The sequence below is a fragment of the Lepidochelys olivacea genome (assembly GCF_965140295.1).
Source record: "Lepidochelys olivacea isolate rLepOli2 genome assembly, chromosome: 5".
Lineage (NCBI taxonomy): Eukaryota > Metazoa > Chordata > Testudines > Cheloniidae > Lepidochelys > Lepidochelys olivacea.
Window position 1 is genome coordinate 73,281,626 of NC_140415.1, and position 19,945 is coordinate 73,301,570.

Below are 19,945 nucleotides of genomic sequence, written 5' to 3' on the forward strand. Positions count from 1 at the left end.
GAAGATTAAATAAAAGGATAGCAAAAAAAGAAGGAACAATGAAAAGAGGGGAGGGGAGAAGTGGTGTAGCTATCCCTTGGTAATGAGAGGATTAAGATGGATACCCTGTAAAACCTCCCAGGAAAAAATGAATTGCTCCACTGTTTCTTGTGAGGTGCTAAGTGTTGAGGAGCTCTCTGCTTCCATTCCCAAAAAGAGGCAGGATATCCGTCTACCCAGTGGTATGGGCGAGCTTTTAAAGACGCTGTTGCTGCTGAGACTTCATTTTTGAGATAATGGGAATAAGTCTTCACATAAGCCTACCAGATAGGTTGGCTGACGGGGTAAGGGAGAAGTTTAGAGCTTGAGCTGCTGTGCCCAAGAGAAGGTGAGGGAATGGGGGGAGGTAGCTTTGTATGTGTATTTGAGATACCAGAGAAATCTTACCTTGCGCTGTTCTGTTTGTTCAGAACGACAGTACGAACCAGGAAAGTATTTTAATCTTTGAACACTTAACTGGGTTGGGCCATATGTTTTTATGTGGCTGGCCTAAAAAAGTCCCTCTATTGAAGCACCCTCATCCGGACCCATCAAATTTGGACTAAAACTCCCATACTAAAAGGAGTACCAACTCCTCCCCCCACAAGAGAGAAATTAATAACTTATTGTAACTACAACCAGTATGTGGGGCGGATACCTGTCCACTAGCAAACTGAACTGAGATCACCAACTCACTTCACATACTGCAGGTCAATGTCAGTAACTAACAACTTTCTATCACACTTGTCCTAGGCTGGATTTGAACAAATGACTTGGACACACAAAGTTCAAGAGATCCCCTTTACCAAATGTCTAAGACAGTGTTTCTCAACTGGAAGAACCAGGGAATTGTAAGGGGTTAAATTTTATTGCAATATAAAGCAAAGAAAATATCATTTAGCCCCCACCCCCACACACCCCATTACCTTTCAAGATCACAGCTGTGTATGAAAAAACTAAGGCCTGATATCTGAACGGACCTATAAAATGTCATGAATTAATGTTGAATTAATGCTGATGTTAGTTTTGAGACTAAATAAGGTAACTTTGTTTGCAGTGCTTATAGCCACAAAGTGATCTGAAAAGCAGATTTTTCTGACCTTCAAATGAATAATACAATGCTAATAAAACTATAATCCTTAATAAATAAATGGCCTTATTATCCACAGTAATTAAGAATTCATCTCTAAGCTCTTAACTTTATCCATTTTGCCTTTGTAATTATTCTGTGTGCTTTGAGTTGGTAAGATTTCTATGCTTCTCATTTTTGGAAGAGTTTTGGAGTTAGGGAATTACTCTAATACAAACACATTTCCCTGTGGAGATACAAATATAACAAGCATTTTTTTTCATGTCGGAAGTACTTCTCAGCTTTCCCAGTGCAGTGAGAGCAAAGAAACGGAGTGTGAATGCTGAGTGACACAAACTGGATGATGAGTGCTGACCTTTTCTGCAATGACTTATGCCATATTGATGGGGCCATTGAAGTGTTTGGAGCATTTGTAAATCATCACTAGGTTTGGCTCCAAGAAGGAGCACATGTACTGTTGAACTGCTGTAACAGGAAACTGGATAGTAATTGATAAAACTAATGGCAGCCCAAGGTAAAATAAGCATCTATTCAGTCAGCACTCAAGCACATGCTTAGCTTTAAGCATGCTTTGCTGAAACAGGGCTAGAACTGTTTGATTTAAAGCTTAATATCATTGGCTGCAATATATACTCATATTACCCTGCACCATGACCCACAGAAATGTTAAGTGACTGCAGAATATACCTGTTGTTTCACTGGAATATCAAATGAGCTCACAATATTGAAAAACCTTGGTTTTATTATGACTCAGATCTATAGAACTCATATATTGCTGCAGTTTCTTTTCTAAGGGGATGACATCCTTTTGGCCTCTCTGTGACTGCAGAAAGGCCAGAATGCAGCAGATTGCAATGGTTCCACTAACATAGGGGAGATGGACACTGAAAATGCTGCATAAAGTGATGTAGAATCTACCTGTGTGCTGCCAAGCTCTGCACTGGCATTGCACACAGGAGAGGGGTGTGTGTGTGTGGTGTCATGTGAGTAGGTCAGGGAAGTGATGGAGCAGTGGCCATTGGGTCCATGAATTACATCCACTAGACACAAATGCTGCAGGGTAGAGGGCAACTGTAGTAGATGGGCTGCAGCAGAATTGTCTACCTCTGTGCCAAGTTTCTATTTTAATTCACCGTACAGAGCCTGTTTACTTGAGCTTTCTACAGCGGTGTGACTTTCACCTTTCAACATTGTTTTCAGCTTCTGACTCAGCTCCCGTAGGCTAACATGGAGAACATATAGGAGTGAGCAATGCCACGTGGCTCACGTGGGGGGGGGAGGGGGCGTGGAATAGGGTTTATTTTTCCTTCAAATAAAATGCAGGCTATTATTGTATGTTTTTGTTTTTTGTTTAGTTTTTCTCTCTTCTTCCTTCCACGCACCTCCGACCAAAAATGTTTGGCAATGCAAAGACAGGGCAAACAATGATAGTTTCACAAAGATGTTGGTGGGTGGCAGATGGGGAAAGACCTGTTTCTGAGTGCACAATCTGTAAATTGCTAGCTCTTGCTTTCTTTTCCTGGAAGTGCAAATTCCTTTCATCCCAACTGGTAAAGCAGGCTTAAAAGCGAGAGAGATCGACCCATAACCACAACCTTTGTAAAGTTTCTTTGGGGAAAACAAAATTCTTTGTACTGCTAAAATTGACACTGCCACTTTACACAAGTAAAATTATGAGCATAACACATGAAATGAAAACTGAACTATCCTGCTTTAGCCTTAGCTCCAATACGTATTATAATGTCCTGTAAAGAAACCAACTATGCTCCTGGTGAAGATTTAGGTAGTTACAAGTAGATGTCTGGTCAACGGAAATGTCCAAGAAGTGTGTTGTTTCTTTAAAAGGGCTCAATCCTGCATGGTGCTGAGCAATCTGGCCTCAATCCAGCAAAGCACTTAAGCACACAATTAGCTTTCAACAGTACTAAGGTGCTTAAAACCTAATTAAGTGCTTTGCTGGATCCAAGCCAGAGTACTCTGCACATCCAGGATGGAGCCCATAATGGTGTAAAAGGTTCAGAGAAGTCCTAAACTCTAAAGTGGGATGAAAAAGCATGACTGGTACTGGCAAATCCTTGGAAGAACCGATCACAAAAATGGTATGTTGTGCTGTGTAATGCTGTGGACATTGTGGCTCCCTTGTACATGCTCATAATTTACTGCTGTGGAACTCCAACCATATGAGCCTATTGCAGAAGTTATATATGTGTGTGTGTGTGTGTGTGTGTGTGTATAGAGAGAGAGAGAGAGAGAGAGTGGTAAACCCAGGACAAACGGCTACAAAGGGGGAGGGTAGTAATTAGTTCCAGGGGGTTAAAAGGCCCCTCCCTATCCACTGAGGAGAGATAACCAAGGGGCAATAAGGTTCAGCTGGAAAGGGGGTTGCTAGGGAACCACTTAGGTTCAGCTGACTCCAACTACTTGAGGCCTTTTTAAACCCTCCCCTGGGTGGAAGGAGGGGGGGAGTGAGGGGAGCAGTTTGTAGCAAGACACCAGACCCTCCCAGTAGGGAGGCTGCACTCCCTACCCAGAAGGGAAGGAAAACAAGCACAAGGGACTGACTCAGGAGAGGAGTAGCAGGACCAGGACCCTGTGCCACCTATAAGGATTTGCCTTGTCCAAGGCTAAAAAGGACTGAGCCTGCTGAGGCAAACAAGGTATTTTGCCACTATATATATATGTATATATATATATATATATATTCATGCCTTGGTCCAAACTTTTGTTTCTAAATTTCTTGCACTAGTAACTTTATAGCTTAACCCAGTCAAAGGCACATTTTGTCACAAATGGCAAACATCAGTTGGTATTTATTCACCCCTATCTCACATTGTTTTGTGCCTTAACATCTCAGTGGGTGCAGGGATAAAGGACTGGTGGACAAGGAAGAGGTGTTGAAATCCTCTGTGATTCTGGTGCTTGAGAATTTTTTTTTTTTTTTTTTGCTTTTACTCACCCCTTATGCCACAATCCTGTAATTAAACTGTACCTATAAACTACTTAAAAAATAAAAAAGACAAAAGGTTTCTGAAAAACTATTTACCCAATGCTCTCCCTCCACTAAAGCAACGCTATAGCCATTCTTCAGGCACCAGGATTCTGTGCTGCTTCAGTCTTCCACCTAAGAAGATAAAACAGAGATAGAAACTTGCCATCTACAGGAAGGGATTGTGGGGGCATAGTTCAACTTGGAAAGAGGAAGGAGGAAGGCAGGCTGGGGAATGGGCTAGAGCCATGCTGATCATGAGTGTCTGTCCCTGGCTTCTTGACATACATAAAATGTCCTTTAACTACTCAGCAGCAGAGGTTTCTTGTGACTCCACAATGAATCAGTCATTACGTTCAGAGACATATAGGCAATGTCAAAATTAGTCCAGATACTTAGCTACAAAAATACATTTAGAAACACCTTGGATAACTGTTATACCAAGCCTTTGTAGAAGGATTACTTGCTGTGTAAAATGACAGGTCTCAGAGTAGCAGCCGTGTTAGTCTGTATCCGCAAAAAGAAAAGGAGTACTTGAGGCACCTTAGGGACTAACCAATTTATTTGAGCATAAGCTTTCGTGAGCTACAGCTCACTTCATCGGATGCATGCAGTAGAAAATACAGTGGGGAGATTTTATATACACAGAGAACGTGCAACAATGGGTGTTACCATACACACTGTAACCAGAGTGATCAGGTAAGCTGAGCTATTACCGGCGGAGGGGGGTGAAACCTTTTGTAGTGATAATCAGGGTGGGCCATTTCCAGCAGTTGACAAGAACGTGTGAGGAACAGTTCTTGGGAGACAGACCAGTCCTTGCTTACAGACAGCCCCCCGAGCTGAAGCAAATACTCACCAGCAACCACACAACAAAACACTAACCCAGGTACCTATCCTTGCAACAAAGCCTGTTGCCAACTGTGCCCACATATCTATTCAGGGGACACCATCATAGGGCCTAATCACATCAGCCACACTATCAGAGGCTTGTTCACCTCCACATCTACCAATGTGATGTATGCTGCCATGTGCCAGCAATGCTCCTCTGCCATGTACATTAGCCAAACTGGACAGTCTCTACATAAAAGAATAAATGGACACAAATCAGACGCCAAGAATTTTAACATTCAAAAACCAGTTGGAGAACACTTCAATCTCTTTGGTCACTCAATTACAGACCTAGAAGTGGCAATTCTTCATTTAAAAAAAAAAAAAAATTCAAAAACAGACTCCAATGAGAGACTGCTGAATTGGAATTAATTTGCAAACTGGATACAATTAACTTAGGCTTGAATAAAGACTGGGAATGGATGGGTCATTACACAAAGTAAAACTATTTTCCCCATTCCACCACACCCCCCCCCACCCCCGTTCCTCAGATGTTCTTGTCAACTGCTGGAAATGGCCCATCCCTCTCCCCCCCCGCTGGTAATAGCTCACCTTACCTGATCACTCTTGTTACAGTCTGTATGGTAACACCCATTGTTTCATGTTCTCTGTGTATATAAAATCTCCCAACTGTATTTTCCACTGCATGCATCTGATGAAGTGAGCTGTAGCTCACGAAAGCTTATGCTCAAATAAATTTGTTAGTCTCTAAGGTGCCACAAGTCCTCCTTTTCTTTTTGCTGTGTACAGGTTTTTCAGGGCCATTATTTAATTGTGAACTGTTTGCTTTTGGGTTAGTCACTCACCCAGTAAAAAGTCTTATGTTCACCCAACCACACATGTCTGTATGTGTTTGTGCACATATAGGTACAAATACATCTACAGACAGGAAACAATTGGAAAGAAATCTCCCATGATCCACAGGATTCAGAAATAATACTGACAGTACCTGGTTTCATTCTCTCATTGCTAGAGGGGCTCAGCCTTTTGGCCACTAGACTTTGTTTTCATGAGTTTTAGCTGCTGGACTGAGTATTTTACCTCCGAATAGTATGTTGAGACTTATGCCCCGTCTCCATCCTTCTTTTCTTGACTGACACTGTATTGTGGGCAGCAGATGGTGTAAATGGCCCACAATACATTAGTTAAATTAATTGCTGACTTTCTTGGCACTGTACCTTTGGCACCAATAGCTGGTCAGGGAAAATGACAGCACTTGAAACTGATAGAGACTGAACTTTTCTGGGCTGGTTTTTGGTGACATGAGGGCATTTGTGGGATTGATGTCGGAGTCTGTGTTGGAGTGGGAATGACTTACCTCTCCACATTGTTGACACTATGCCCTGGAACTCCTGTTCAGTTGCTCTTAGAATGAGATATTGTAATCATGGATTCCTCTTATACTTTTTCTTCCTTTCCACTACAGTTAGGAGCTAGGGTCTTCCTACCATTTCCCCTCTCTTTCTTTCATCTCTCCTGATCCCCAGTGCAGGATGTCTGTGTCCAGGGGAAGGAGGTATGGCTGAGAGCCTACACTAAGAAAGACCCTGTTTTCCTGACCCCACTAAGCCTGGACTGATGGGGAAACCATGGTCGATGTAGAACTAATATTGTCACCACAGACCTCTTCAGAGATTATTTTTTCATATGCATTGTAACCAATAACACTGAGCAGAGCAGCAGTGGTATTGATAGTAGGATGCCCTTCTACTTCAGGCTTCTCAATGAACTACAAGGAGCAGTATAGCCTGTAAGGCCAGGCCCCAAAGAAAAGGCTCTGATTTCTCTTTTTTTCAGTATATCTTACTGTGGTGCACTAGCCTATAAGAGTGAGCTCTGGAGATAATCCTTCACCAAGATACAGAACGCACAGAGTGGGGTCGGGGTGGCTGTGAAATTACATTGTGTTTATACTACTTCTGTAAAGTTCCAGTTTGGCTGCATTATGGAGGCCATAAGCAAAAGAAGTGTCTATCCTGGGCAAAATGAGGGAATTCAAACTCTAACATACGCACAGTCTCTCTCAGTTCCATAGCTGGTCCCACACACTCTCTCAAGGCCTGCAGGAGTGAAGAGGAGGGGGAAGGTTCAGCCTGATATTCATGAAATTGGAGAAAGAGATTGTTGGATTAGTAAAAATACATAAATTAATGCAATTTGCATTTCACCATTTTCCATGAAAACCAAAGGTAGACTTTTTCAGGCACAGAACTGCTGTTTTGCTACAAAAAGCTGCTTTCACTGTAGAAAGAAGGAAATTTCAATTAGTAATGTCCATGTTAAGCATGTCTTGTATTCAGTGGTTTACAGCTCCTGGCTCTTAAAATGGCAGCATATGGTGGTAGCTCTGCATTTTTTTTTTTTTAATGACCTGCTGCATCAGACCCCAGCCTATGATATGGCATAATTGTCACGGAGTCCCTGGGCGATGCTCTGGAACTGCTCCCCATGAAGCCAGTCAGGACTCTGGGGCAGTCGCCTTTCTGTGAGCAGCCTGTCTTCAGGACACACAGCTCACACAGCTTCCACCTTCCTAGGTCTGACCTCGGAGCATTCAGCATCCTCTGCCCCTCCGTGCGCTTCCCCCCCAGCGAGTCTGCTCAGGTGGGGCTCCTGCGGAAGCCAGAGGGTCCTGCACCCCAACTTCGCAGTCAGACGTGACTCTCAGCCAGCCAGTAAAACAGAAGGTTTATTAGACGACAGGAACATGGTCTAAAATAGAGCTTGCAGGTGCAGAGAACGGGACCCCTCAGCTGGGTCCATTTTGGGGGGCAGTGAGCTAGACAACCACGTCTGCACTTCACTCCATGTCCCAGCCAGCCCCAAACTGAAAACCCCCTCCAGCCCCTCCTCCTCTGGGCTTTGTTCCTTTCCCGGGCCAGGTGGTCACCTGATTCCTTTGTTCTCCAACCCTTCAGCTCTCACCTTACAGGGGGGGAAGGGCCCAGGCCATCAGTTGCCAGGAAACAGGGTGTTGGCCATTCTCTGTGTCCAGACTCCTGCACACACATGCCCTCTAGGGCTCTGCAATGATCATACACTCTTACTCCACCCCCTAGATACTTAAGAACTGCCTAGGGGAAACTGAGGCACCCCCACACTATTCAGAGGAAACATTAAGAACAGTCCCACTTCGTCACAATAATAGAAAGTAATCATAGAATATCAGGGTTGGAAGAGACTTCAGGAGGTCATCTAGTTCAATCCCCTGCTCAAAGCTGGACCAACACCAGCTAAATCATCCCAGCCAAGGCTTTGTCAAGCTGGGCCTTGAAAACCTCTCCTGCTGGAGATTCCACTATCTCCCTAGGTAACCCATTCCAGTGCTTCACCACCCTCCTAGTGAAATAGTGTTTCCTAATATCCAGACCTCCCCAACTACGACTTGAGACCATTGCTTCTTGTTCTGTCATCTGTCACCACTGAGAACAGCCTAGCTCCATCCTCTTTGGAACCCCCCTTCAGGTAATTGAAGGCTGCTATCAAATCCCCCCCTCACTCTTCTCTTCTGCAGACTAATAGCCCCAGTTCCCTCAGCCTCTCCTCGTAAGTCATGTGCCCCAGACCCCTAATAATTTTTGTTGCCCTCCATTGGACTCTCTCCAATTTGTCCACATCTCTTCTGTAGCGGAGGGACCAAAACTGGATGCAATACTCCAGGTGTGGCTTCACCAGTGCCGAATAGAAGGGAATAATAACTTCCCTCAATCTGCTGGCAATGCTCCTACTAATACAGCCCAATATGCCATTGGCCTTCTTGGAAACAAGGGCACACTTCTGACTCATATCCAGCTTCTCATCCACTATAATCCCCAGGTCCTTTTCTGCAGAACGGCTGCTTAGCCAGTCAGTCCCCAGCCTGTAGCAGTGCATGGGATTCTTCCTTTCTAAATGCAGAACTCTGCACTTGTCCTTGTTGAACCTCATCAGATTTCTTTTGGCCCAATCCTCCAATTTGTCTAGGTCACTCTGGACCCTATCCCTACCCTCCATCATATATACCTCTCCCCCAGTTTAGTGTCATCTGCAAACTTGCAGAGGGTGCAATTAATCTCATCATCCAGATCATTGATAAAGATGTTGAACAAAACTGGCCTCACGACTGACCCCTAGGCCACTCCGCTTGATACCGGCTGCCAACTAGACATTGAGCCGTTGATCACTACCATTGAGCCCGACAATCTAGCCAGCTTTCTATCCAACTTGTAGTCCATTCATCCAGTCCCTACTTTTTTAACTTGCTGGCAAGAATACTTATCAAAAGCTTTGCTAAAGTCAAGATATATCACATCCACCGCTTTCCCCATATCCACAGAGCCAGTTATCTCATCATAGAAGGCAATCAGGTTGGTCAGGCATGACTTGCCCTTGGTGATAGATAAATCTAAACTGTAGTTGTTTTCACAGATCATTAACCAGCAGCAAAATGGGAAAAATCATATCTGGCATTTGATGTGAATACCTGGCTATATTGTTTCAGTAAGGCGTTGGTGCATGTTGTATACACAAGCTCTTGGGGCATAGCGCTTCCTGGGTCGTCCCACCATGCAGGGGCAATGCTTCTGTCCCTGAAGGAAATACAGTGTGTACTGCCCTCTGTGCCTGGTGTGGATGGGAGCAGAACTATGGCTCTGCCTCCTCCCCTCTCCCTCTGGGACAAAGGCTGTACTTGTGCTGTCCTGCAGCTGAGAAGTGTGGGCATGTGGGTGTGGGCTGGTCACAATCGAGCCCATTTGTAGTACAATTTTCCATTTGTCTCAATACCACAGATGCTGCTGGCTTTTTAAAAAAATGGTTTAGTACATTTGGTCTTTGAAGACACTTTGTGGCCAGAAACATTGCTGCATCTGTGGCCTTGTTCCATCCTACATGCTTGCGAGCATTGTTGTTAGCATAGTGTGAGGATGCATTAACTGCTGTCTTTTTCAAGATACCTCAGGGTACCAAACTAGTAAAAAGGAGACAATAAAGAAGGGCTGAGCCAACTATGAATTCCAAAACTACACTGGAATAGAGTGCTACAAGCAGCAGGACATAAATAGGATTACATTCTCACTATGTTTAATTTACATGGAATATAGGAACAGAGGAATTGCCATATCCAGTTTGACCAACCATTCATCCCATTCAGCATCCTGTCTCTGACACTGTCAATTATCACACTTCAGGGAAAATTTCAGAAACTAGATAATTATGGAATAACCTTCTGCTTTGAAGTATAGGGGTTTATAACCATTCCAGTTTTTTACTTGGTCTAATCTGGTGGTTGTCATTACCCATAAAAATGTCTAATCTTTTAAAATCTTACTAAGCTGTTGGGCTCAATGGTATCTTGCGGCAGTGAGTTCCAAAGGTTAGCTGTCTTTTGTGGAAATAGTTTTTTTTAAATTGGGTTTTAAATTGTTTACTATTCATTTTAATTGAAATGTGCTTTACTTGACTTTCTACCGTTTGTTATTGTGTATACCTCTATTGTTGTCCGCTCTTATTTGTCTCCTCTCTAAATAAACAGCCCCAATTTATTTCTCTCTTTTTTGTCATACACAAGTCTTTCCATGCCTCTAATCCATTTTGTTGCTCATCTATGAACTCCCTATACTTCTGCTGTATCCTTTTTGAGATAAACTGGCTAGCTCTGAACACGGTATTCCAAGTGAGGGTGTACTACTGATTTATATATTGTTATAAATTGTGTTTTCAGTATTTTCTTTCCCATTCTTTATACATTCGTCAGGGTGGCCTCTGCCTGGAGTACCCTCCTGCACAGACCACAGCACTCAGTGTCCTTCAGAGTCTCCAGATACAGTCCAAACAGGCTTTCTGAGTGCAAATAGCCTTTGCTGGGCTCATTTATTACAAAAGAAAGCCCCATGCACATAAGTCATAACCAAAGTCCCAAAACTATAGTCCAGACAGTACATTAGATACAGCGACTCTCACTGTGCCCCAGCTCTCCAGTACAGCCCCAGCATCTCTTACCTTCAGCCTTTCTGGCCCTCCAGCTTCAAGTCTCTGGCTCAGGGAGGCAACGGGCATCTCCTTTTTCTGCACACAGCCTTCTCTGGTCATGGATTTCTGTCTCAGGAAGATCAGAAGACTAGTCCCTCCTCTTGCTCTTAGCCTTTGATCCTTTTCAGCCTCCCAGCACTGGCTGGCCCAGCAAGGTCAGCCTGCAGCCCCCTCCTCTGACAATTCCTCCATTTTTCCAGGGGTCTGCAGAGAGCTCTCACCTGCCCTTTCCCTCAGGGAAACTGCTCTGACCCACTGGGTCTCTCAGATTCTCCCTAATACTTTGTAGCTCTCAGTGTAGCCAAATTAGCCTCTTAATTAGCCATGTTCTGGTACAGGGGCTCCACACCTGCTTCATTTACAGGAGACAGCCACCGTGTAACAATATCCTGCTTTTTTGACCTCTGTTTCACACTGAGCACAAGTTCTCATTGGTCTGTCCACTCACCTAGCTTTGTTAGTAGGGTGACCTTATGTCCCATTTTGGCCGGGAGAGTCCCTTTTTTAAGCCTTGTCCTGGCTGTCCTGACTTTTTTTGGCAAAACTGGGCATTTGTCCCATATTGCTCTTGCCAACTGATCATCAGGGGCATGGAGGAACATGTAGGGGGAGGAGGGAGAGGCAATGCCAGCCCCGCATGGGAGAGAGGGCTCAGGAGAGTGGCTTGGGCCGGGCAGCAGGGGGGTTCGGGCTGTCCCATGTGTGGAGAGGTGCGGGGGGCCTCAGGCTGGCCCTGTGTGGGCAGACAGCAGGGAGGGCTGGGGCAGGCCCTGCGCGGGGAGGGAGTCTTTGGTCGGCCCCTGGGGTGTTCCGTTTTTCCTTTGGGAAAATATGGTCACCTGATTTGTTAGGTCCCTCTACATTTCTTCAAACTCGTCTCCAGTCTTGGCTAGCCTAAATAATATTGTAGCAACTGCAAATTGTGTCATCTCATTGTTCATCCCCTTTTCCAGATCACTGGTAACTATATTGAATACCCCCAGTTCTGGCATGAAATCTTTTCTAACTTCGTTGTTACCCTCTTGGAATATTGAAAATTAACCATTTGTTATTTCTTTTTGTTTTCTGTTTTTAGCCAGTTGCTAATACATGACAGTACTTTAATTCTCAGATCATAGGTATTTGGTTTCTTTTATATCTTCTTGTTGGATGCTTTTGACAGCAATGACTTATTGAAGGCATATGGTGATTTCATCACATAACGAACAAGAATGTCAAAAGTCAGACCAACCAGCCTCCATGGTCTTGCCAAATGACTCAACGCCGGCTCAGGTGCCTTGACCATCAGCTCCATCTACTGGAGTGCATATCACCCTGCCAGCTTTATGTATTTGATCCAACCAACGCTGGATGGAGAAGGCCTCACTGACAGCCTCATGCATGCTGGAGAGAAGTTGTGGTTTCCAATCTCGCTCACTTCAGCCTTACTATAGAGCAGGCCAGGATATTGGAAGGAGACTGGGCTGTCTGGAAATGAGTGATCTGAAGCGTGCACTCCACGAGCAGGAGAATTAATGAATGAATTCTCCTCTCATGAAGGACTTTGCCAAAGATTTTTGGAAAGTGTTCTCTGGGGCAAGAACAATCTTTTCTTCTGTATTGTTTCAGTGTCCATTACAATGAAGCTCCAATCCTGACTGGAGTCTTCGGGCCCTTTGAAATTCAGTCAGTTGGCTCTTTTTATCCATTGTATTGCATCAAAAGCATCCAATAAGTAGATATTAAAGAAACCAAAGAATTCAAATAGACTGGAGAGGCATGATTTTCCTTTACAGAAGTCATGCTGGTTTGCTCATATAATTCCATGTTAATCTCACTATTTTATAAATTCTCAGTTATTGTTTCAATGCAATTTCCTGGTACTAAAGAAATGTTTATTGGTTTGTAATTCCTGTGATCATTATCTGTAGCACTTTTCTTTTTTTTTTTTTTTTATAAAAAGGGTTCATTTGCTACTGTTCCGGTGTTTGGATTTAGGAGCTGATTTTAATGAGACATTTCATATTTTTGTTAGTAGCTCAACTCCTTCATCCCTCAACACTCCTGGATAAATACTACCATCCAATCCTAATAATGTGTTGCTCCTTCATTTATCAATCTTATACAGTTTTTACAAATCATTACTGTATTTATTACATTTAATTAGTCTTTTGATTAGCGCTGGGTAATTATTTTTGGTCAAATAATAAATTTGCTGAAAATGCAGTTTTGGAATGATCGAAACTATCTGAATTTGGAAAAATGTTTTGGCCAAATAAGAGACAAAATTTAAAAAGTTGAAATGGTTTGTTTCTACACTTTTTTGAAACCAAATGTCTTGAAGCATTATTTTGAAATCAAAAATCATCTTGAAATTTAGATACTTTTTTTTATTAAATCTAAAAAAACAACCAGAAACAACTAATTGAAGAAATAAAATTGACTTGTTTGACCCAAAATGAAATTTTATTTTGTTTTGGCAAGAAAAAACAAAAATTTTCCATTTGAAACTAACCAAATTTTGTGTTTGATTTTTTTTTTCAGTTCAGCCATCCCAAACTGACAAATCAATTATTCACTCAGCTCTATATTGTGTGCTCAGAATCCCTCTTCTGACTTTAGATTTTTCTCATGAGACTCTATGGAATCTTCTAAGCATAGCACTACTCCTTTCTCACCTCCTACATTTCTCTGTAATATATATAGTATCTATATAAATATGTCTATTAATTATTTAACTCCTTTGTATGACACTTTTTACTATTCAAGAATTTGTCTTTGTGATCTTAACCTGTCCCCACCCCCAGCTCAGTTGTAATTTATTTCCTATTCATTGCTGAATACAGAGATACCTTTGTATTATTAATAGGGCTGTCAAGCAATTAAATAAATTAATCGTGATTAATCGCGCTGTTAAACCGTAATAGAATACCATTTATTTAAATATTTTTGGATGTTTACTACATTTCCAAATATATTTATTTCAATTACAACACAGAATACAAAGTGTACAGTGCTCACTTTATATTTTTGGTTACAGTTTGCACTTTTAAAAAATAAAACAAGTATTGTAGTGCAATCTCTTTGATCATGAAAGTTGAACTTACAAAATGTAGAATTATGTATTAAAAAAAACCTGGATTCAAACATAAAACAATGTAAAACGTTACAGCCTACAAGTCCACTCAATCCTACTTCAGCCAATCGCTCAGACAAACAAGTTTGGTTACAATTTGCAGTAGATAATGCTGCCTCCTTCTTGTATACAATGTCACCTGAAAGTGAGAACAGGCATTCACATGACACTGTTGTAGCTGGCATTGCAAGATATTTCCATGCCAGACGTGCTAAAGTTTTGTATGTCCCTTCATGCTTCAACCACCATTCCAGAGGATATACGTCCATGCTGATGACAAGTTCTGCTCAATTATGATACAAAGCAGAGCGGACCGACATAGGTTCGTTTTCATCATCTGAGTTAGATGCCATCAGCAGAAGGTTGATTTTCTTTTTTGGTGGTTCACGTTCTGTAGTTTCTGCATCTGAGTTTTGCTCTTTTGGGTCAAGTGCAGTAACTATTTTTTTTAGAAATCTCAGATTGGTACCCTCTTTGCATTTTGTCAAATCTGCTGTGAAAGTGTTCTTAGAATGAACATTTGCTGGGTCACCATCCAAGACTGCTATAACATGACATATATGGTAGAATGCAGGTAAAATAGAGCAGGAGACATACAATTCTCTCCCAAGGAGTTCAGTCACAAATTTAATTAATGAATTTTTTTTTTTAATGAGCATCATCAGCATGGAAGCATGTCCTCTGGAATGGTGGCCGAAGCATGAAGTGGCATATGAATGTTTTGCGTATCTGGTACTTAAATACCTTGCAATGCCGGCTAAAAAAGTGCCATGAGAACACCTGTTCTCACTTTCAGGTGACGTTGTAAATAAGAAGCAGGCAGCAGTATCTCCTGTAAATGTAAACGAGCTTGTTTGTCTCAGCAATTATTTGAACAAGAAGTAGGACTGAGTGGATTTGTAGGCTCTAAAGTTTTACATTGTTTTTTTTTTTTTAGTGCAGTTATGTAAAAAAATAATTCTACGTTTGTAAGTTACACTTTCATAATAAAGAGATTGTACTACAGTACTTGTACGAGGTGAATTGAAAAATACTATCTCTTTTGTTTATCATTTTGACAATGCAAATATTTGTAATAAAAAATAATATAAAGTGAGCACTGTACACTTTGTAATAGAAATCAATATATTTGAAAATGTAGAAGAACATCCAAAATATTTAATGCATTTCAATTGGTATTCTATTTGCGATTTATTTTTTTGAGTTAATTCTGTAAGTTAACTGCAATTAATTGACAACCCTAATTATTAACAATCTTGTATCTGATAAGAATGCTCTTTGGCAGCTTTTGGCTTTTCCTCAATTCCTACTTTAGATAATCCCCCTAAACCTGGATGACTTTCCGTACCAGCAATCTTGTTCTACTTTGGTTAAGGTAGAACCCCATTTCACACAGCCTATCTCATTTCCAAAAAAGTCCTTAGTGTCTAATGCGCTTAAACCGTTCCTCTTTCCATCATCATCTCATCCATATCTAGAGATTTCTGAAGGCCCCTCATCGTGCTAACCCTGTATGGGTAACTGGAAGCATTTTAGAATTAAGTACATTAGCGGCAGTGGCCCTAAGTCTATTCTTAGTAAACTAAATCTAGCTTGCGGGATCTCTTTCCTACTACTTGAGTAATATCTGAATGAAGAGTAGATATTTTTCAGAAGTGCTATGTGGGAGTTTAAAAGGGTATGACTACTTGTGTGAAGAGCTACTGGGGAAGTCTTAAGACAAAGAAATGTATTTAGCTTTGCATCCTGTGACTATTGGGCTTTGTAGCAATTTCCTAAGGGAAGTAGTGGAAGCCTCGTCACCTGTACCACTTAGTCTGGTCTAGATGCTAGAAAAGGCACAGATGTGAGAAAATTGTGTATTGGCAGCAGTTAGGCTGGATTATGACCTAATCAGTCTGTAATGGCTATGATAATTTAAGATCTATTTGTGACTGACTTGTTAGAGTGCTTTTGCTCTTCAAGTACAGAGCATACTTTTCTTTGTCTCCTTACTGAAGGAGCAACATAGCTTATTCACTAAGTACTTTCCTCTTAACCACGCGGTGTGTGGGGGTGGAGAAAGCGTATTTCTCAGTCTTAGGGGTAAATGCACTTTACAGAATATAAAATAAAGGCATCATGTTTTATGGAAGGGCAGGTGCATAACAGTGCATAAATAGTTCAGGTACCTAGCATATCAATCAAATGACAGGTACCAGCCACTAGAGGCTATGCTAGTCTCAAACGCTGAAGATCTCCATATACAGACAGCAATGGAACATCTAGTGTAGCATATTACATATTCCTTTTCCCCCAGTTAGATTTTATTCATGCCAATTCATCTTTAACTATTTTCTTTTCCCTTTTTCATCAGCTTTCTCCCTTTTTTCCTTTCTTTCCTTTGGCTATTTCTCTATGGATCCAGCTTTATTTTAATTGTTTCTTGCTGTCAACTTTTATACTGCACTGACCTATTGGTACACCACTTACTCATTTATGTGAAGCCCACTGTGAATGAACAGAGACAAAATAGGGTTTCAGAAATTAGCCTTGGTTTTTTGAGTCAAGTCAGCCTCAAATCTTCTTAAAATCCAATGCATCAGAGAGGCAGCATGCTATGGAAAATAAAACTAGTGTATTATTTGCTGCCATAATTCAAAGGGAATTTCAGTTTGCATCAGCCTTGCTTGTAACTGTGGTTCATTAGAGCTCATATTAACTCATCTGTACATGGGTATGGTTTATTACTTATACAGATTATAGTCTCATCTGTTTCTAAATCACAAAACCGCTCCTCCTTATTATATTTTTCTTTTCTAAATTACTGAGCTGTTCTCTGTCAATGTTTGTGTCTTTGTATTGTCCTCTTTGTGACGATTTTTGTATTTACAATGCTTATACTTATATTTGCATTACAATATCTAACTCTGTTCATGCCATCATAAAACCCCTCAAATTAACATTTCTCAAGTCTCTTGTTATCCCTACTCTACATTTTCACTGCTCGCCTACAGTGTCCCCCTCAAAATCACAAGTCGGACCATTCATTAATTCAAAAAGAGCAGTACGCCATTATACCAACTGGATGTGTACAGACATAAAATTGATTGTTATAAATGTTCAATACTCTTTCAAAGAATTGTAATGGAAAGCAATTAAGAAAAAGGAAAGGCACATAAAATATACAAGAATAAGCTCATAACAAAAATGATTCAACTCACATGGGTACAGTCTTTGCATAATTTAAATCAAAACCAATTCGTTCTACAATTAAAAACAGAGAAAGCTGAGCTGAGTCATAACATAACCAGGAAAAAATGAATTTATGGCTTAGAGTTTGAGAAATGAAATGCTATAATTATTAAAAAAGAACCTGGGTGACCATTCGAAATCTAGACCGCTTCAAATGTTGCCTGCTGAAAGTTGTTACCATCAGAAGCCTGTTCATTGGCCTATCTGAAAAAAGTTGACTGTCTCAGTCCATTTCCTATTAGGTGTCCACATCACAAACACTGTCAGAATTGGCACAAATGGCATGATCCAAAGCACCCTGATGTCAGGGGAGAGATTTGCATATTTTTGTGGGCTTTGACTCAGGCCCTAATTTGGCACTCGCTTTTTAGTCTCAGCAGAGAGGTCACAGACTGAATGCATGTTGAGACAGAACTGTCCTTTCTTCTGAAGATGTCATCCACACAAGTCAGGCTTGAGGTATGTAGATAGCTGGTGAGTGAAAGATTACACTGCTTCTGCTTTCCTGTATCTGTTCTGTGGATAAACAGTGTCCAGTCTCAAGCTGACATTTTCCTCCAGCACTAAATAAACCTTTAGAACCAGATTCTACCTCCCTTACTCTGCTTACTCTGCAGGAAGTCCCACTGATTGTTTAGCAGACCCACTGAAATCAATGGAAACACTTACAGAGTGAGGTACTTCTCAGGGTGAATAAGGATGGCAGAATCTGGCCCTTGGCAAATAGTTTCACCTTGCATCTCTTTACTATCATATTCTAGTAGTTCATCAGTCAATGAAAGGGACAGAGATGCAGGATTGTGCCCCAAATGAGGGAGCAAAGCATGAAAGTATTTAAATAAACTAGTCTTTTATGGACATTAAAATCCTATGAAAACTCAGGTTGTCATTCCCTGTCCTATCAAATAGACGATGACATAGTAATCCTCAAATATGACAGCTGGTTGCATAGCAAACTGTACTAGTCATGCACATTTGGTGGAGCTGGGTTGTAAGCCAAACAGAGCTCATCTTTTGAGGGTGTGATGACTGAAACTGGCTGAGTGCTATTTTGTAGTAACGTGTCTGTCTGCATGCACCATGCAGGAGGAAGACTGCACGACAAAAGGAAAAATGGCAGTCGGCTGTCAGTCACGCAAACATTTCTATAGCCTGTCCCCTCCTCTTCAGTAATCCGCCTTCCTGTCAGATGTATCTCTTTTGTAAGTACAGAAGTTCCCTTTTTTTCCCCCTCTGAGCACTAGAAGGTGACTGACTTTGGAAGAGGTTTCTTTATATCTTTGAAGGCTTTATTAACACTTCTTTTTGAACTTCTAATAAGCCTTGTTTGCGAAGGGTCATTTTCTTTCTCACCTGCAGTGGTGTAGCTTGTTGCTCTTCAGCCACGCCTCTGCCCCCCGCCCTGCCACAGAAAAAAGAAAAGCCTATAACTTGAAAGCAGAGCATAAAGTCTCAGTTGGAGATCACGAATGACTGAAGTGAACCTGCAGTTTTTTGCCCTTCTCCTACTCATTCCTATAAGGAAGCTTTTGAATTGACAAATAAGAAGGCTGTGTATGGCAGATGAGATTGCAGTCTGTAATTAGCCACCAGAATATGGGGATAGCAACCTTTGGGCTGAGCTCAAGCTGAAAAACAAAGCTGTCAGGAGAGTATACCGTTGAATCAGGATAAAGAGAGAGAACAGGTAAGCTCAAAGTATCTTTATCTGAGTATGAAAATATAATCATTGCCAATCAGGCTTTTTTACCAGCTGCAAAGTCATTGAACAAGGCACTTTTAACAGGAGAGAACTGAGCCTACATCATTTTCATTGTATTACTCTCTATAGGCTGACTCGAGTGCAGTTGTTTTCTTAAAACTTCTCTGACCAACAACTATTTGAAATTCATTCAATTTGCATTTGCTTCCTATGACAATGTGAATCTCTATATCTTGTACAAGGAATAGGTCCCTTTCTTTTTCCAAGTCTTTATTTCATAAGTGTGTTGGTAAGCTTACTTTGCAATAGTAATTATTATGGGCCTGATTCTGCCACCCTTTCTCACACCGAGTAATACCTTAGCTTGCAAGAAGTCTCACTGAAATCAGTGGGACTGCTTGCCTAGTGGGGCACTGTTCAACATAAATAAGGCTGGCAGTATTGAGCCTTATGGGATCAACAGAACACTTTGTGTCAGAAATTTATTAGTTTAAGTTCCAAATAATTAATACAATGCATTTATATTGTAACTTTCCACCTGGGATACTTAGATATAGGAGATTATTGCCATCACAAGTAAATGATTCGAAGCCATGAAGCTTTAAAAGGCAGTTTTTATTATCTCCTGAAGAGTATGTCAAAGTTATGCTATGCAGGTTAGGTCTTTGACTATGAGAAAATACAACCATGTAGACAGAAAATATTATCCTTTAATCTAACATTCGTCCGTGTAATTAATATGCAGTTCAAATCAGAAAAGACAGCAATCTTAGAAGGCTCTTATTTTTTGTTTTATTGATGAAGACTGAAAAGTTACCTATATTAGTAACTGCTTTGTAGAAAATAAAACACGGTTGTTTCCTCTGTGGAAAACAGCTAGGAGATAAATATTTTTTTATT

General features: G+C 41.2%; 1 long non-coding RNA gene across 2 annotated transcripts in view; it reads right to left on the bottom strand.

Annotated features, from left to right (window-relative positions):
* The window catches only part of LOC311520646, a 102,037-nt gene that overhangs the window by 13,394 nt on the left and 68,698 nt on the right, over positions 1-19,945 (bottom strand). For both annotated transcript variants that reach the window (XR_014711651.1, XR_014711652.1), the window contains exon 2: positions 4,152-4,229. This is a non-coding gene — a long non-coding RNA (uncharacterized lncRNA). The remainder of the gene's footprint in view (positions 1-4,151; positions 4,230-19,945) is intronic.